The sequence below is a fragment of the Ursus americanus genome, chromosome 3 (assembly GCF_024610735.1).
Source record: "Ursus americanus isolate L20-20 chromosome 3, mUrsAme1.1.p, whole genome shotgun sequence".
NCBI classification, from domain to species: Eukaryota; Metazoa; Chordata; class Mammalia; order Carnivora; family Ursidae; genus Ursus; species Ursus americanus.
In genome coordinates, this window is record NC_142129.1 from 18,556,798 (window position 1) to 18,575,642 (window position 18,845).

Below are 18,845 nucleotides of genomic sequence, written 5' to 3' on the forward strand. Positions count from 1 at the left end.
CATGTGTCAGGCACTTCGCTCCGCCTCACCCTCATGACAAATCATGGAAGTTAGAAAAGTACCCTAGTTTCACAGGTAAGGAAACTGAGGCACAGAGGAGCTAATACCTCAGTTAATCGTGTTGGAGCTGGGATTTGAACCCATGAAGACTGATTCCAGAATCGATGCTCTTAATCACAGCACTATGCCTACCCTAAAATCTTACTAAGAGATCTCTCTATGCTGAAAGTCAGCAATTAGTCTTGAATTGGTTTTCTCGCAATGATGTCGGAACATGTGTCTTTGAATTCAGAGCTTATTCTCTACCTTTCCTCTGAGAGCTTATGATCTGTAATGCAAGCAAGAAAATAAAAACCTGGGGTGCCTGGGTGGCGCAGTCGTTAAGCGTCTGCCTTTGGCTCAGGGCGTGATCCCGGCGTTCTGGGATCGAGCCCCACATCAGGCTTCTCCCGCTGGGAGCCTGCTTCTTCCTCTCCCACTCCCCCTGCTTGTGTTCCCTCTCTCGCTGGCTGTCTCTCTGTCAAATAAATAAATAGAATCTTAAAAAAAACAAAACGAAAGAAAATAAAAACCAGACAGTTGGTAGCAAAACAGCACTCTGAAATGGTTCTGGTTCTTAAATGTTCACATCAGAATATACCCAGTATTCCTGGTATCTGAATCACCTGGCTTTCAGGTTAATCAATAATATCAAATTTGCACTATGGAAATTTAGGTAATTAAATCACAAAGCCTTTATCAACAATTTGCTTTAGTAGCTATAATTTACAGAATGTTTAATGTACGCATTAACCATTCTTCTAGTTTCTCCAAGTCCTGTCTCAGGAAGCATTTAAATTATGTTATCTACCTGGATACATGCCATCCCTGAATTATACTTCGATAATAAACCTTCAACCATTATACAAGGATCATTGCAAGAGTTTTCATTTTCAATGATTCACTGTCTTTGGCACAAATGCAGTTTAATATGCTATCCATTATCTGCTGGATTGTCTAATATCCCCCTTTCGCACAAGAAATCAATGTTACAGTATTGCTCAAATTTTGAGTCTAGAAAACATTGGTCTCTGCAGAAATGTTCGCATATGTAATTTTATCAGAAAATCAAAATCCGACTGTCATCCTTTTTGTACAAATATTATCAGGATTAACTGTGTGTAATAGAGACCCAAACCACAGTAAACTTAACCTAATGGCTTATTTAGGCACATTGGGGCTAGTTCGGTCCCTCGAAGTCCTCAACGAAAGCAAGGAACCTGCCGTACGACGGTGCACCTGCAAAAGCGTGCCTGTCTGCCCACTGTGGCCAGAGTCGGTTACAAGCCTCTCATTTCTGCCTCCCGCATCACCAAGTACATGTTGTTGGGGAATCTATCCCCCAACACTGCTGGCGAATATTCTGGGGAATATAGATTCCAAGACTCCCCAACCTTTTATTACAGTGGGGAGATTAGAATTAGAGGGGCAATCCAGCACAGTCAGCCCTGTGGCTGGACTATTAAAGAATAATATTTAAGGTCCAAACAATGGAGTGAAGCACATGCTTGTGCCTACCATGATGCCGTCTCATCCAAACGCACCACCAAGGTCAACTGCAATTCCCTTTGAGATCCTGCAACCTGAAACTAAAATTTAAGCCAACCATCACATGTCTTGTGTAAAATGAAAAGGCGGAGGGGCTGGTCACTGATCATAAAATTAATTTGCTAATGTTAATGCACTAATAATACATTCCTAACAATGCAAGGAGCGAAACAGACAGGCTTGTGACGGTCTTCATTTTCGCAGCTGTTTTTGAGCACATAGTTGGCGTCTCCAGCTTTCTTGTTCTGATTGCCGCGCTATGTTCCCTCTGCCCTCTGCCCGCTCCCCGGCTTCTCAAGGGTCTTTAGCTTGTGGAATGACCCAGACCTTCAATCCTGAAGTGCGGGGAGCCTGTTCTTGCTGTACCGGTGGGGTTGTCTTCCATTAACTTGAACCTCTGGACGTTAAATACCAGGAAAGGTTCGGAGGGAGTGCCCTGACTTGCAAACATTTCTTCTCCTTCCGGTATGGCCGGACCCTTGTTTCCCCTTCATAATCAGGACCCAAATTCCCCCGAATGATGGCCGCAATCCTTTTCTTTGCCTATTGCTCCAGTGACATAAGCCACAAATGACCAGGGGACAGTCTCAACTTCTTCCCCACCCGAATCTCTGTAGTATCCTTTGGAGTCTCAGACTTCTAGACCAGCAGCCCTTAAAAGTTGTGGGACACAACAAACAAACGTTTTGCAAGTGGGTTTTGCGAGGGGTAAGGGTGTGAATCTACTTCACATCTCTCCCAATTCTTGGTCCTGTGTTTTCTCCCTGGGTGTAAAAAGGGACCGTGTGTGTATAGGTCGTTGTTCCAGCAGAGATGGCATCTTGCAGGCCCTCAAGTTTTAGTTGCTTCTTCAGTGCGTCAAGACTGAACCAGGATGTGTCCGCTTACCTAGAAGCTTCTCTTCCGGCTGCCACACAAGAGGCCCGTCTCAGGTGTTGGTTACGGCTCTAGGCCAACTTGAGTGACTGCGTTGGCCTGGCTCCGTCCGTCTGTCTCCGGCATCTTCGTCAAACACTGCTTAGACACATGCAAATGAACACACACATTTGCAGGGTTTCTGGTGTGAATCCCGAAAGCTACATTTTCTCTGTTTCTCTTGAAGGCTCCCCGTCCCCCGCCCCCCACTCTCTTTCTTTGGTGGGCGCATTTTAAATGTGTTAAATCTAGGAAAAGATGTCATCAAAGGGAGAAAAACAGGTGGGGAAGAAAGAGATGAAAACACTCTTTGACAGTTCACTTCTGTTTTGCAGCTGCGAGGAGAACCGCAGATCTGAATTGCGTTATCTCCCACACCAGGCTAATTAATTCCCCTTTTAAAACAAAACAAAAAATGTCTCCTTCCTTCAATCAGTGTCAACAGCCAATTACAATCTTTCATCACCCAGTGTAATAACACAAATGTTATCAAGGAAGAAAACAGTTGGACTGACAAGATTAGCGATTCACTCCTTCTTTCTTAATCTTGTAATCACACGGGATGCGGCAGTTTACGATAATATACACCCAAGTTTGCCAGTAAATTACCCCATAAAGGCCACGTGTAAATTCCCCATCATGTCATGTCTACTTTTGGCACAGAAGCACGTGTCTTCCTATAGGAGACATGGGATAAATTAAGATCGACTCCTTAGAGAGCTTTTCCCTCAACCATTAATCACTGCCGAAGGCTGTTAATTATGTAAAGCGGGGCAGACTTGCTAGAATATATAACCAGGGATGGCATTTAGGGGCAAGAGAAAACGGAGGCAGCTGACAGTGACAGAAGGTATTTTGCCAGTGATAAGATCAGCACTTTGCTGGCATGTGCTGGAAGACAATAGGCTTCTTGCCTTGTTGCGATCAAATATTTGTTGATATGATTTGGGTTTTCTCCCTGACATCTTTGGAAGGCCTGACTTGGTTATCAGGGCTGAAAAACCACACTCCCTACAACTCTAGCAGTTGTGAGTGTAATGGGTATGAATTTTAAACCACAAACTGGTTTGTGAAAGCAATGTCATGTAGAATTGATAGAAAGAAACTGACTTAAGGAACTGATTCCCAGCCCCCACCCTGTCGGGTTGGTGGGGGTCTCATTCTCCATGTTGGCTATGGCTACCCCATCTCCCTGGAGTTGAACAAAGACCCAGGAAGCATATGTGATGTTTAGAGAATGAATGGGGGTTCTCATTTCTGTTCGTCCTTGGGTGTTGGGGTTCCTGAAGCCTGGTGACCCTGCAGCTCCAGAGCGTGCCCTGGTGACACTGTCTTGGTTTCCCCTTGGCTGTGTTGCTGTCAGTATTTCCCTGGTCCAAATGCCCGGCTTACCTCGGGTGGGGGCGGACCGGGCCTGGGCAAGTAACTGAAACCACGCAAAGGCTTTAGCGAAGGAAAAGAATGGGGAGGCAGAGGCAGAGGGGGCTTGGTTCAGAGACTTCTGTGTGCCTGGTATTCTCCTAACTCCCAAGAGGACTCACCCCGACCCCCACTTCAGTCAGAGCAGGGTGCAGCTGCTGCCCAGAGTGGTCTGGGGGCCCCTCGGCTTCTGCTGCTACATCCATACTTGACTCTGACCCCTGAAGGAGGCTTTCTCCTTCCTGGGAGCTATAGGAATTTTAGATCTTTTCTGAGAGCCATCACACTTCGTTCAGATCCCCCTCTGTTGAGGAAACTGGAGTACATTTCCTACTTTCCCAAAGTCCTCCTCATTTCTGCCAGGAGAACCTGTGACCTCTAACCGAAAAGCCCGGGAAGGCACAAAGAAGCAGACCCCAAAACTAGCCGCCACTGAGAGTCACACTCTTGCCACATAGGATCAGATCTGAGCAGGGTGAAAGAAACCTCAAAATGGAGTCGGTATTGCTAAGAGAGTGATTTGATATGGAGCCATTAAGGAAGCAGAGCTTATGCACATCCCACCTGAAAGATAAACTTTAAAATAAAGATCGCTGCCAAACCACAAACATCCCAGAGCACCAGTGGCGAGGCTGCCGCGTCAAGAAATGAACTTTTTTCTTCTACTTAGAAACCGACTTTTTGCTTAGTGATAGCTCTTAGCAACCAACCACGTGCCGATAAGAATAGCTTCGGCTTGTCAACATATATCACAATTCTTGAAAACAATTTACGTGGCTTTACTGGAAGTCTCCTCTTTGCCTCTGTAAGCCCGCCTCATCTCTCCCTGCTTTTGGAACAGATTTCTGATTCCTGCTCCTCTGTGTCTCCCAGACTGCAAATCTCAGACCCCAGATAAAAGCCTTTCTTTGGTTTGCCTTCCGGTCTTGCTGCGTTCCTTGTTCAACAGCAGTCAACTGCGTAATACGACAAGATCAGAATATCTCTTAATGAAAACATATGTCCCAAATCTCCAAATCATCCTTAAGTAGCCAAAACACAAGCACCGTAGATAATTTATGGAAGCCGTTGCGGAGCTCGGCATGCTTAGTGCCTCGTGTTTGACAACCTCCCACCAGAAGGGAATGGAAATACATCTATTTCAAATCAAAGATGCACACACCCTGCATGCAGAGTTCATTTCGCACAACGAAGGCATAAATTCCGCAAAAACCCTTTGTCGTGGCAGCCCGCGGGCGTTCAAAGGCTGGCCAAGAGCCTCTGCCATTTCCCGGACCCAGGATGCCTGCGGCGGATGTGGCTGGCCTGGCCCACCACCTGCCTGTCTGCAAGCAGAAAGAGAGGAGGATAAAGGAAATTTTCGAATACACGATCAATGACAAGTGGTTGATAATGGGCTATCAAGGATTAAGAATTTTTACTGTTTTTTAAGTGCATTTTCTAATTAATTGTTGAGTGCCACAATTCACAAGGGCAGTGCTAAAGTACAGCAATACAAAGCTAAGAAAAAACTGGGTACTAATTTTAAGGTGTTTGCAGTCTCATGCAGTAGTCATACGTACCGGTGATTCCCACCACCCAAAGGCAGCTACCGAAAACTACTGGGATATTTCTTTCCAGTGTTCTCTATGCCTGCATATCATATACCAAAATTAGCATCACACTGCATATTCAGTTCTGTGTTCTGTGTTATTTACTTAACACTGTTTTGTATGTGTTTTTCATATTCTTTGGAAACATGAGCTTTAATGACATCATGACATTCTTCTGTGGATGTCCCATAACTATTTGAGCAAATTCATTATTGTGAAACACTGCATTTATGTTTCCAAAGTTACTTATCCATAGTGACTGCATGAACATCCTTGTATATAAACCCACCTGTGGACAGTTTTAGATTCTTAAAGATATATGGCCAAATTTTTGTGGATCTATACTTCACATAATTCATTAAGCAGATATCTTATAAACAAGCTACTATGTGTCAGGTATGGTGGTCCAGGACAAGGAACACATTGGTGAGCAAAATCAACAGTGTCTCGCTCCTTAGAGAATTCATAACCCACTGAAAGAGAGTTTAGATATAACCTGAGAAGTGAAAACAAGAATCTTTGTAGATTTAATGTTACATTTCATGCAGAATTAAGAGCTTTGGGGAAGGAAAAACTAAGAGCAAAAGGCAAATTTTTGCAAATAACTTAGGCAAATAATTCTAACAAATGTTAAAATTTTCTAAGCATTGTAACAGCTGTCAAGTTGCCCATAAATGATGCAATTACCCATAACTTATGTGTTCAGTCAGTTAAGGTTATAGAGGAATATTAGAAATTGGTTTAGTCCCAAATGGTACTCAGTGGGAAAAACAAAAAATAATAATTTTATTTCTACGACTTAAAAATGAAAATGAATAACTCACGTGTCAAGTGAGTTGTCTATTTTTCCAAAAAGTTATCTAGGAAAAACTGTCAAAAATGCTAGGAATGGGAAAATTTAAGAGGCAGAGTCTACCAGGAATTTCTGTATAACGTGATGGGTTGAGCTGACATGGATAGAGCCGCTGCTTGTTCCAAACAAGATATTTGAGGGGGGAAGTAACAAGGAAGGGAAGGAGGGAGGAAAAAGGAAAGGAGAAGAAGTAGGGTACAAATGAGAACATATTTGTAATATATATAACTGATAATGGATTAATATCCAGCATTTATAAAGAACTCTTAAAATCAGTAAGGAAAAGACAAACAACTGAAAAGAAGAACAGATGATATGAATAGTATTTCACAGAATTAAAAATACCCAATGGCCCCTAGACACGAAAGGATGGTCAATCTCATTCCTAATTAGGGTAATACATCCTAAAAGTAGAGTGATAGATCATGTTACTGACTGACACTGAAAAGTCAGAAAACAGCAAGTGTGGACAAGGGGTATATCAATAGGAACTGCAAATTGGTATAGCCGACTTGGAAGATAATTTGGCATGACCTTTTAAAGCTGAAAACGTGTCTATACTGGGACCAGAAATCACTCCTGGCTATACCTATAGAGAAACAGAATGCCTTTCCTTGCCTTTGCTGTTCTTTTTCTTTATCTGGCTTTCTCAGTCACATACTGATTGGGATTTTAAGCACTTGCCCCAATTACAAGCAAGTGGAGTTATTATTTAGGTAAAATTAGTGGCCCAAGCAAAATCTTTATTTAGCAGAACTTATGGTTAGATCAAGGGTTTTGCTCACAATTGGACGCCTGGGTGGCTCAGTCAGTTAAGCATCTGCTTTCGGCTCAGGTCATGATCCCAGGGTCCTGGGATCAAGCCCTGCATTGGGCTCCCTGCTCAGTGGGGAGGCTGCTTCTCACTCTCCCTCTGCTGCTCCCCCTGCTTGTGCTCTTTCTGTCAAATAAATAAAATCTAAAAAAAAAAAAAGAAAAAAAATTGCCACAATTTACAAGTACTGCAATTTCAGGGAATATTAGAGATTTTATTTATTTATTTGACAGAGAGAGAGAAGGAGCAGGGGGAGGAGCAGAGGGAGAGGGACAAGTAGACTCCGTGCTGAGCTTGGACCCCAATGTGGGGCTCAATCCCATGATCCTGAGATCATGACCTGAGTAGAAACTAAGAGTCGGATGCTCAACTGACCGAGCCACCCAGGTGCCCCCCAGGAAATGCTAGATTGGATCTCTACACCTAATCTTAAAGTTCCAGTAAATAAAGAACTTAAATATTCCACAGTGCGCATTTGGTAGGAATTACTATTTCCTATAGGAGTTAGAGAATTTGAGATATGCATTAGGATAATAGAATTTTCAAGAGAACCTTATAAACTAGGGTGAAATTAGATTTGGGGCTTTAGTGTCTAGGATTCTAATTTAACATGCTATGGAATTCACCTCATCAAATTGCTGCACTAATCTCTCATGCCAACAACTGCTTGGGTTCATAAAAAACTGGGAGCTTTTCACATGTTAATAAATACGAGAAAATATAAAACCACAAACCTTTCTCTTCCTCCTTAAATGCAAGCAAGTGGTACGTGACCTTAGCTGAGCCATTGTGATTTGATGGAGGCATTCTAATTAGTGGATCAAATTGCTCTCATTTTTCACAGTTCTTGTTCAACAAAACTTGCTGCATATGCTTTTTGAAAAGGCAGTGATACCGTAGATTCTGGCTGGTGCTAGGCTGATTATTATACTAAGGACTTGTTCTGTATGTGTCAATTTCATCTTCTTTGTAAACAACTTCATTATCAACAGTTTGGGATTGGAGTGCTTTCATTATCAGATACTTTAGGTTTTTATGCATGACCACTTTTCAGAAAAGTCTGAAAACAATACCATAGAATGCCTACGCATTTGGAGATCAAAGCAGCATATATTCAACTATGCAGTGTCTCTCCAACACTGTTATGAGAAATCTTTAAGGAGTTTAATGGGGTTTGGGAGAAGAGGATGTAGACAGTTTGATTCATGTCAAGCCAGGGAATTTTATCCTGCTGACTATGCCAACTGTTGAGGAGGAAGAAGTTCCTCTGCCCTTCAAGGTCCTTCCAGCAGGACTAAGAATCAGATTGACATGAGACAGATTAATAGGTGAAAATCAAATTTAATTTCTTAAGTATGGGCAATCCACACAGACATGTGATTCCAAAGGCAGTCAGGCAGAATGAGGTATATAGGGCATCCTGAACTAAGGAGAAGGGGTTGGGATCTGAGACTTTAAAGGCAAGGAATGCAATACATACACAGAAAGATGATAAAGAATGTTTGGTAAACACAGGTTTGCTGGGCCACTCAGAAACAATGGGACATAGAGGACTTCGACCACACCGGCCTTGTTATGTCCCTCCCTGTCTGCCACACCTAGTTCATATGACAATGTCCTTCTCTATCTGAAGCTCTCTTTCTGAAGCAGATCCTTTATCTAAATGATTTTTAGGCAGCTGAGGGAGAACTAAAGAGCTTTTCCTGAATCGGCTGGGGTTTAATTGCTTTTAATTTAAAAATACTCTTCATGCCAAAGTGGTCTATCTTGGGGTAGCCTTTTCTTGGCCCCTACAGGAGCAGATTATTCCCTAGGTACCCTCACATGCCTTCTCCCCCACCAGGGATTCTGCTTTACCCCTCCACTGTGAGAAAGGGCCCTGACCACAGAACAGTTGCTATTCACTGGCTTCCCGTCATGCCCTGGTTTTCGCTTTTCCCCCCATTCTCTTTTAGTCTTCAGGTTGTTTTAGTAAGGAGATAAATATGTGTATGTATAAATATATTATAAATATAAATATATATATTATATACAGAGATATGTCCTGTTTTTGTGGGTTTTTCCAGATCTATTTTTATTATTTTATTTTCTATTTATATTCTTATCCTGTTTTACAACTTATTTAATCTTTGGATATTTTGCCTTTTAAGATTTATCACTGCATGTTTTAATGTAACACTTTAAAAACACTTATTCTGAAATTTTATTTAAAAATTATTCTTTTAGGGATGCCTGGGTAGCTCAGTCATTTAAGCATCTAACTCTTGGTTTCAGCTCAGGTCAGGGTTGTGACCTGATCTCAGGGTTGTGAGACTGAGCCCTGCATCAGGCTCTGCACTAAGTGCAGAGTCTGTTTGAGATTCTTTCCCTCTCCCTCTCCTTCCCCTTCTGTCCCTCCTCCCACTGCCACATGTGTGCACACTCTCTCTAAAATAAATAAATAAAATCTTTAGGGACGCCTGGGTAGCTCAGTCATTGAGCATCTGCCTTCGGCTCATGTCATGGTTCCAGGGTTCTGGGATCGAGTCCCGCGTTGGGCTCCTTGCTCAGCAGGGAGCCTTCTGCTCCCCCTGCTTGTGCTCTCTTGCTCGCTCACTCTCTGACAAATGAATAAATACAATCTTTAAAAAAAAAACTTTAAAAATTGTTCTTTTAATATCTCAAATGCTTTTCATTTAACAAGTCCAATATGGAAATTTGTCCACTATGGTATTTCTTATTTACTCTTCTTTTCCATTTGAGTTTTTATTTAATCTTGATTTCCTGGTTTTGAAATTCTTGTTCTTAAACTTTTAAGTATCTCACTAATTCAATTTTATATCCTTCTATATTTAAATTATTTTAGTACATTGTGTGAATAGAAATGGAAAAATTGACCCCACATGACCCACATGTAGAGTGATTATATAAATTAGTATCTACACTAGGATGCTTTTGAAAAGGAAAGTGTGCCCATTTATAATTTTGCTGGGACAACAGGCAAAGAGTGGGACAGCCCCAAGCTAACTGGGACACTAGATCACTTAACCCACAGGACCAATTTTTAGGTGTTCCCTTACCCTAGCACTCCCAGGCACCATGAAACAGAGTAGTATAAGAGATCTTTCATATCTTCCAAAATGGTTTTGCTAAAAATACTAATAAAAGTGAAAATAGCTATGTTTACAGAACATTTATCATTTGACAGATACTTTATGTAGACAATTCTGGAGGGAACAGAGTGCAAACTTCCCCTGAGGGAAGACGCAGCCTCTTTCCAAACCAAGACGGTACAGCTATTCAGTCTGCCCTTCCCATGCAGGGTGGGTGTTTGTGCGCAAACACGGTAGGCCCGGATGTCCCTGCCAACAACGTGCTACCACATCGTGCGCCACCACACCAGAGGGCAAGGTCAGAGGGAGGGTCTACGGGCAAGGATTTCTCAATAGCCCCGGCTGATTTGGCCAAAAAAACAAAAACAAAAACAAAACAAACAAAAAACCCAAAAAACAAAAAACCCAAACATAACCATAGGGAAATGACATTAGAGGGGACCTGGGCATGCTGTCCTCTTGCTCTCTACCTTCCTCTAATCATATATTCTTATGTTTATTTGTGGTTTAACTCTTTTCTCCTATTGAAAAAAAGGAGTTTTCTGGTACATGCAATTCCTTCATTATGAGGAACCTGGAAAAGATGGATAATGCAAGAGTTAGCCCTAGCAGGGCTTCTTCATAAAATGGGAGAGCCCTATCTCTGACGGAACCCTAACTGGACAGCTGGGGCCCACTTAGATTGCCAGAAGTGTAGAGGGATCCATTCTATCTCCCCAAACAGACCTTGCCTGCCTCTGAGGAAAAGCTGGTCTCTTACAATAATTACCACCATATTGTATTGAATCTAAGATATTATAAATTGTAATATATAGTGTCATTTTATATTCCACCAAGAAAGAAAAATAATGCTGCCAATTCAACTATGGCATGCCATCAATTTTAAAATGTGCCTTGATTTAAAGACATTAAAATGCAAAGAATGTGCCTCCTAGAATCAATATGTTTTTCCTTCAGTTTTCCACCACCTGATTATTAATTTTCTTTGAAGACCCGCCACAGGGGACTGGGGACTTGAGGCTGGAGACCTGCAGGCTACTGTACAGCCTGATTCATTACATCCCTTCACCCTGCCCCCACACCACTCCCAGTTCTGTGAAGTGAGATCTCCACCAGTCCCTCCATGACTGAGCCTGGCAGTTGAAGAAACAGAGTGGAGTAAATTGCCTAAGGTCAGGATGGCTTCACAGGTGAATTCTACCAAACGTTTAAAGAAGAGTAAATACCTTTTCTTCTAAAATTATTCCAAAAAAATAGAAAAGGTAGGAAAGCTTCCAAATTCATTCTATGAGGCCAGTATTACCCTGATACCAAAACCAGACAAAGACTCCACAAAAAAAGAAAACTACAGGCTGATATCTCTGAATCTAAACATAGATACAAATATCCTCAAAAAAATATTAGTGAACTCAATCCAACAATACATTTAAAAAATCATTCACCATAATCAAGTGGGATTTATCCCAGGGTTGCAACGGTGGTTCAATATTCACAAATCTATCAGCATGCTACATCACATTAACAAGAAAAAGGATAAAAACCATATGATCATCTCAATAGATGCAGAGAAAACAGCTGACAAGTTACAACATCCATTCATGATAGAAACTCTCAACAAAGTAGCTTAGAGGAAACATATCTCAACATAATAAAGGCCACATGTGACAAACCCACAGCTGACATCATTACATGGTGAAAACTGAGAGCTTTTCCCTAAGGTCAGGAACAAGACAAGGACGTGCACTCTCACCACTTTTATTCAGCATAGTACTGCAAGTCCTAACCACAGTGATCAGACAACAAAAAGAGATAGAAGTCATCTAGATTGGTAAGGAAGAAGTGAACGTTTCACTACTTGCAGATGACATGATACTATACATAGAAAACCCTAAGAACTTTACCAAAAAACTACTAGAATAAATGAATTCAGTGAAGCAGGATACAAAATTAATATACATAAATCTATTGCATTTCTATACAGTAATAATGAAATAGCAAAAATTAAGAAAACAATCCCAATTACATTTGAACCAAAAATAATAAAATACCTAAGAATAAACAAGGAGGTGGAAGACCTGTACTCCCAAAACTAGAAAACATTGGTGAAAGAAATTGAAAATGACACAGACAATTGGATATTCCACATTCATGATTTTTAAGAATATTGTTAAAATGTCCATACTACCCAAAGCAATATACAGATTTAATGCAATCTCTACCAAAATACCAATAACATTTTTCACAGAACTAGAACAAATAATAGTAAAATTTGTATGGAAACACAAAAGACACCAATTAGCCAAAGCAATCTTGAGAAAGGAGAACAAAGCTGGAGGTATCATAATCCCAAATTTCAAGATATCCTACAAATCTGTAGTAATCAAAAACAGTACGGTACTGGCACAAAAACAGACACATAGATCAATGGAACAGAAAGTCTACAAATAAACCCATGCTTTTATGGTCAATTCATCTACGACCATGGAGGCAAGAATATGCAATGGGGAAAAGACAGTCTCTTTAACAAATAGTGTTGGGAAAAGTGGACAGCTACATGCAAAAGAATGAAACTGGACCACTTGCTTACACCATACACAAAAAGAAACTCAAGATGATTACAGAGGGCGCCTGGGTGGCTCAGCCTGTTAAGCGTCTGCCTTCGGCTCAGGTCATGATCCCAGGGTCCTGGGATTGAGCCCCGCATCGGGCTCCCTGCTCAGCAGGGAGTCTGCTTCTCCCCCTCCCTCTGCCCCTCCCTGCTTGTGCATGTGCTCTTTCTCTCAAATAAATAATAAATAAAATCTTTTAAAAAATGGATTATCAATCTAAGCATGAGACCTGAAACCATTAAACTCCTAGAAGAAAATATAGGCAGTGATCTCTTTGACATTGGCCAGAGAAACATTTTTCTACAAATGTCTCCTTAGGCAAGGGAAACAAAAGCAAAATTAAACTATTAAGACTCCACCAAAATAAAAAGCTTTTGCACAGTGAAGGAAACAATTAACAACATAAAAAGGCAACCTAGTGAATGGGAGAAGATACTTTCAAATGATGTATCTGACAAGGGGTAAATATTCAAAATATATAAAGAATTTATACAACTCAACATCAAAAAGACAACCTGCTTAAAAATGGGCAGAGGACCTGAATAGACATTTTTCCAAGGAACACATATGGATGGCCAACAGACACATGAAAAGATGCTCAACATCACTCATCATTAGGGAAATACAAATCAAAATTGCAACGAGATATTACTTTACACCTGCCAGAAAGGCTAGAATCAAAAAGACAAGAAATACAAGTATTGGCGAGGATGTGGAGAAAAAGGAACCCACATGCACTGTTGGTGGGAATGCAAACTGGTGCAGCCACTGTGGAAAACAATATGGAGGCTCCTCAAAAAGTTAAAAATAGAATCACCATATGATCTAGTAATTCCGCTACTCGGTATTTACTCAAAGAAAATGAAAACACTAAGTCAAAAAGACACATGCAACATGTTTACTACAGCATTATTTACAATAGCCAAGCCACGGGAGGAGCCCAAGTGTCCATCAGTAGATGAAGGGATAAAGCAAATGTGGTGTATACACAATGGAATATTAGTCATAAAAAGAATGAGATTTTGCAATTCTCCAATAACATGGATGGATCTAGAGGGTATAATGCTAAGTGAAATAAGTCAGAGAAGGATAAATACCATATGATTTCCCTCATGTGGAATTTAAGAAACAAAGGAACAAAGAAAAAAAGAGACAAACAAAAAAACCAGACTCAAATACAGAGAACAAACTGGTGGTTGCCGGAGTGGAGCTGGGTCAGGCGATGGTGAAATAAATAAAGGAGATTAAAAGTGCACTTATCATGAGGAGCACTGACAAATGTACAGAACTGGTGAATAATTATATTGTACACCTGAAACTAATGTAACACTGTATGTTAATTATAATTCAGTAAAAATATCGACTAAGGTCAGACTCCGAGCAAACGGCTGAATCAGAATTTGAACTCAGGAATTCTGACCGTAGTCTCACATTGCTATGCTATAGTGCCTTCCTAGTACTTAGAGCCTCTAAAAAATTGCTTTTGTTTGAGGGGGAGGGTGGCATGCAGGGATGGTGATTGGCTATTACATAGTCGACGCTGGAGGCCGTTACAAGAAATGGCTGTGTCAAACTCAAGACGATTTCATGCCTGTAAGGTGAAGAGCATGTGGTCCACGTTTACATGGTGCCCCCCCCCCCTTTGGGAGAACTAGGAACGAAAAGTCTCTGAAGTCTCACTCTACAGAAAAGCTGTACTGTTCCTGGGTAACCATTTGACTTCATCTTAAGGTCATTGGGAATCTCGAAACTGCTTCCTTCTTTACTGTGACCAACCAGGAAGCCTACTTTTGTGGCCACCTCTTAGAATTAGGGCTTGCCCTTGATATAGTAACCAGTCTTTTTTCTCTTTGCCCTAATATCCTTACTTTTTCATGTTCTGTCCACTTGAATTGCATGTACCCAAACTTCACATCCTCAAACCTTTTTGGAACTCGGTGGTGTATGATACAGACATACATCTTCATGAGCTCTTGAAAATTTAATGCCTTCTAGAAATTGAAATGTAGGTTAATATGATGGCATATGAGCAACTACCTATCCTAACTTCCCATTCAATGAATTCTGAAAGATGCCCCCCCTTAGAAAATCCAAACAAAACAACAATAACTAAAGTTAATTGACCCTAGGAATAAAATCTAAATGTCAGCCCATATGCCCAAGTCCTGTTCTTATCCACTGAACGCGGCATCCTAGGAGAGCAGAAAGAAAAGAACAGAGAATATACCCTGGGTATAGAATAAATGTTAGAAAAATGTTAACAAGTTCAGTCACCTGTCACCTCTCACTTCTTCTACTGGAATACAGAAATCAAGCAGATTTCTTCCATTACTATGCACAACCATTTCTGAAATATTTTCCTTCCCTCACTTTCCCTTTGTGCCTTTAGATTAAGAACGTGACAGTGAGAAAATCATCATACACAACAATTGGTCGTAAATACTGAAACTCCTGAAAAATCCAGAAAGAAATAAAAGAACCTAAATATTTAATATAAGGCCAAAGCAGCTCTTGAAGATTTATTTGGCAAAAAGAGGGGTAAGTTCCTATAAACTGAGTCCTAATTAAATTTATAATTACAGAGATGGGAAAGGATGGGGGAGGGGAATAAAAACATTTTAAACTCTATGATTACATAACAGAGTGGAGAAAAATATACCTTCCAAATCGCTAAAAATGAAAAGAGCAAAATACGTAGCCAAAGACAAAAGCCAATAAGAGACACAGAAAAAAAAAAGTCTCAAACTCATCATAAAACATAAAACAAAGTGACGTAAGTAGGACCGAACTCATCGGTATTGAAAAGAAAATTATTTTGCTTCATAATTGAAGGAAAAGGCAGAGACTCTGAATGAGTTAAAGAACGTCCAACTGTATGCTTCTTACAACAGTGAAGCCAACGTCAAATTACATAGAAAAAACATAAGAGAATAAAATGAATCAGGCAAATAAAAGCAAGAGGTGGCGCTGATACTATCAAAGGAAAGTTCAAAACAAAAAGGATTCAATGAAACAGAAAGGAGCCTTGCGCATCGAATAAACCAAAATCCATAATTATAAATCGTTCTGAGTATCTATGCGTTGATTTACATACCCTCAACATTTATGTAGCAAATAACTAATTAGTATATAAGAAGAAAGAGATACACAAGTGCAGTGACGTACTAAAATGCCAGTGTCATCTATGACAGAGCAAGTTGATAAAGAGGTCATATCCAGGTAGCTTAAATAATGTAAGTAGTAAAACTGAATGAGTAAATGTAGCAAAATTTTATACCACAGGCTTCCTTTTCAATTCCATGGATGATTTTTTAAAATTGAGCACATGCCAGGGCATAAAGAACAGGAATAAAGCTTACAAAATATAATGACATAAAACATATTTTCATTTCTTCATTATAATTCATTGAAACTAGAACTTAGAAGAAAAAAAAAAACCTCTCAAAATAACTGTCAGGCCAATAAAACTCCAAACTGTGACGATAAACCCTTTAGAATTGCACTGTTCCATACAAGAACCACTAGATACATGTGATTATTTATTCTAAATTAACTAAAAGTAAAACTAAAAATTCAGTTCCTTAATCACACTTTAGTCTCTAACCACATCTTAGTCACACCACAGCCACAGGGAGCTTGTGGCTGCCACCCTGGACAACGTAGATATTTCTATGCATTTCCATCATCACAGAAAGCTCCAATGAACAATGTGACTTTTAGAAAATAGGATTTATGATAATAAATGGGGACCAAATAGTTAATACCCAGTAGATATAGCTCTCACAAGAATGTAAGAGAAAACACTAACATTCCAGGATAAAGATGTAACAAAGACATGAATTAATAATTCATAAGAAGAAAATGTTAACCAAAAATAAGCCTAAGAACAATATTAAACATAATAACATCGCTTTGCAACTCTCAAATTAGCAGTGATAAAAAATTATACTTTATACTGATTAGAGTGTGGTGAGTCACTCATAAACTGATAAAGGTAAATAATAAAAACTTTTGACAAAATCATTCTAGAAAGCCCCCACTCATTAGTCATTCTAGAAACCCCCAGTCCAGGAGCAGTGGTTCTGACACCTGGATATACACTGGAATCACTCGGGGGCCTTTAAGAAATACAACGTCTGAGCCTCCATACCCACAGATCCTTATTTCACCGGCCTGAGATGGAGCCTGGGCAGGGGTACTTTCCAAGCTTATGGAGAGTCCGATGCGCAGACCATGTTGAGAAGCATTAGTCTAGAGTTACAGAGATAGAACTTCAGGGTCTGGGGCACAATAGAAACCTCATGTGAGTGTGGGGCTTTAAGAGCAGGGGCACTGAGGCCAACTGTTCGGCCTCCCATATAGAGCTACACCAGGCAGCCAGTCCCCAGAGTTCCCCATGTGCCCACGTGGAGGGAACTCATCAGGGAAAGAAGACTGTGTGGAGGTCAAAGCAGAGAGGGGCTCAGACAGTCCCCTGGCCCCAGAATGACACAAGGGAGAAGTTAGCTCATTATGTACTTTCATGAAGAGAACCGAAGTTACATAAACAAGAGGGTCGGCATACCTGGAGCGGCCAGAATGCTGGGGACGCAGCAGCAGCTGTATCGTGGAGCCTGGACAGTAGACAAGAAGGAAGGCTTTCATGTTAATGCAGAAAACAGTCCCCCCCCCTCCACCCCCCACCCCATGTCTTGAAACTCTGTAACCCTCTGGAAGTTGGATGCAGTCCCAGGTGAAAAAGCAAGTGAGGAAAGATGGGATTGATTGAGACTGTCCTGAATTGACTGAGAATAAGATAAAGTTTCTTGCACTTTGGATTTGAGCTTAAAATTAAGAGTTTAAGGTCTGAGGTATTCTTACTTGCTACACATTCATGACCTATGTACTTACTGCAAGAATCCCAGACAGGCGCTCCTGTTGTCATCCTGCTTTTACAGATGGTAATGCTTTGATTCAATTGAAAATAATTTGCATTTCTAACACTTTTTGCTTTACATACTTTGATATTATAGGACTCAATTCATAAGGGCTCATGACTGTTATATCTTAGTAATGAGATGCACCTGGTTTAACGTAAAGGGTGTTTTATGTATCATTTAATGATTTTTGTCCTGACTTCTTACTTTGATTATATTATATATTCAACTTGTGTTATTTGTGTGATGTTACTTTTGATGCTTCTATAAGCATTTCTTTTATGTACCACTAATTTTTTTTTTTTTTTTACAGTCAGCAGGTAATCCAGGAAGGGAAGGAGGGAGGGAAGAAAGGGAAGCAACAGAAACTCAATTGTTTGAATATTATAATTAATATGATTAAATTAATACATACCTCAATTTTTTGTACCCTACGGAGAAAACCCCTTCTTTTCTGTACTCACTCGCGGTAAAATTCATAGTAAACTGGGAATTAAATGAAATATATTTTTCTAAAGAAGTTTATCTGCCAAAAATCTATAGCAAATCTCACATCTATGAGTGAAGGATTATACATATATTTTTTTAAATCAGAAGTGAGATTAGAATGTCCACTATCAATTTATTCTATTCAACATTATGTTGGAGGTTCTCTCCAGGGCAGTTTTTTTTTTTTGTTTTTTTTTTGTTTTGTTTTGTTTTGTTTTTTTTATTAATAATGATTTTTTATTATATTATGTTAGTCACCATACAGTACATCCCCGGTTTTCGATGTAAGGCTCAATGATTCATTAGTTGTGTATAACACCCAGTGCACCATGCAATATGTGCCCTCCTTACTACCCATCACCGGTCTATCCCATTCCCCCACCCCCCTCCCCTCTGTAGCCCTCAGTTTGTTTCTCATAGTCCATAGTCTCTCATGTTTCATTCCCCCTTCTGATTACCCCCCCTTTCTTTATCCCTTTCTTCCCCTACTGATCATTCTAGTTCTTATGTTCCATAGATGAGAGAAATCATATGATAGTTGTCTTTCTCTGCTTGACTT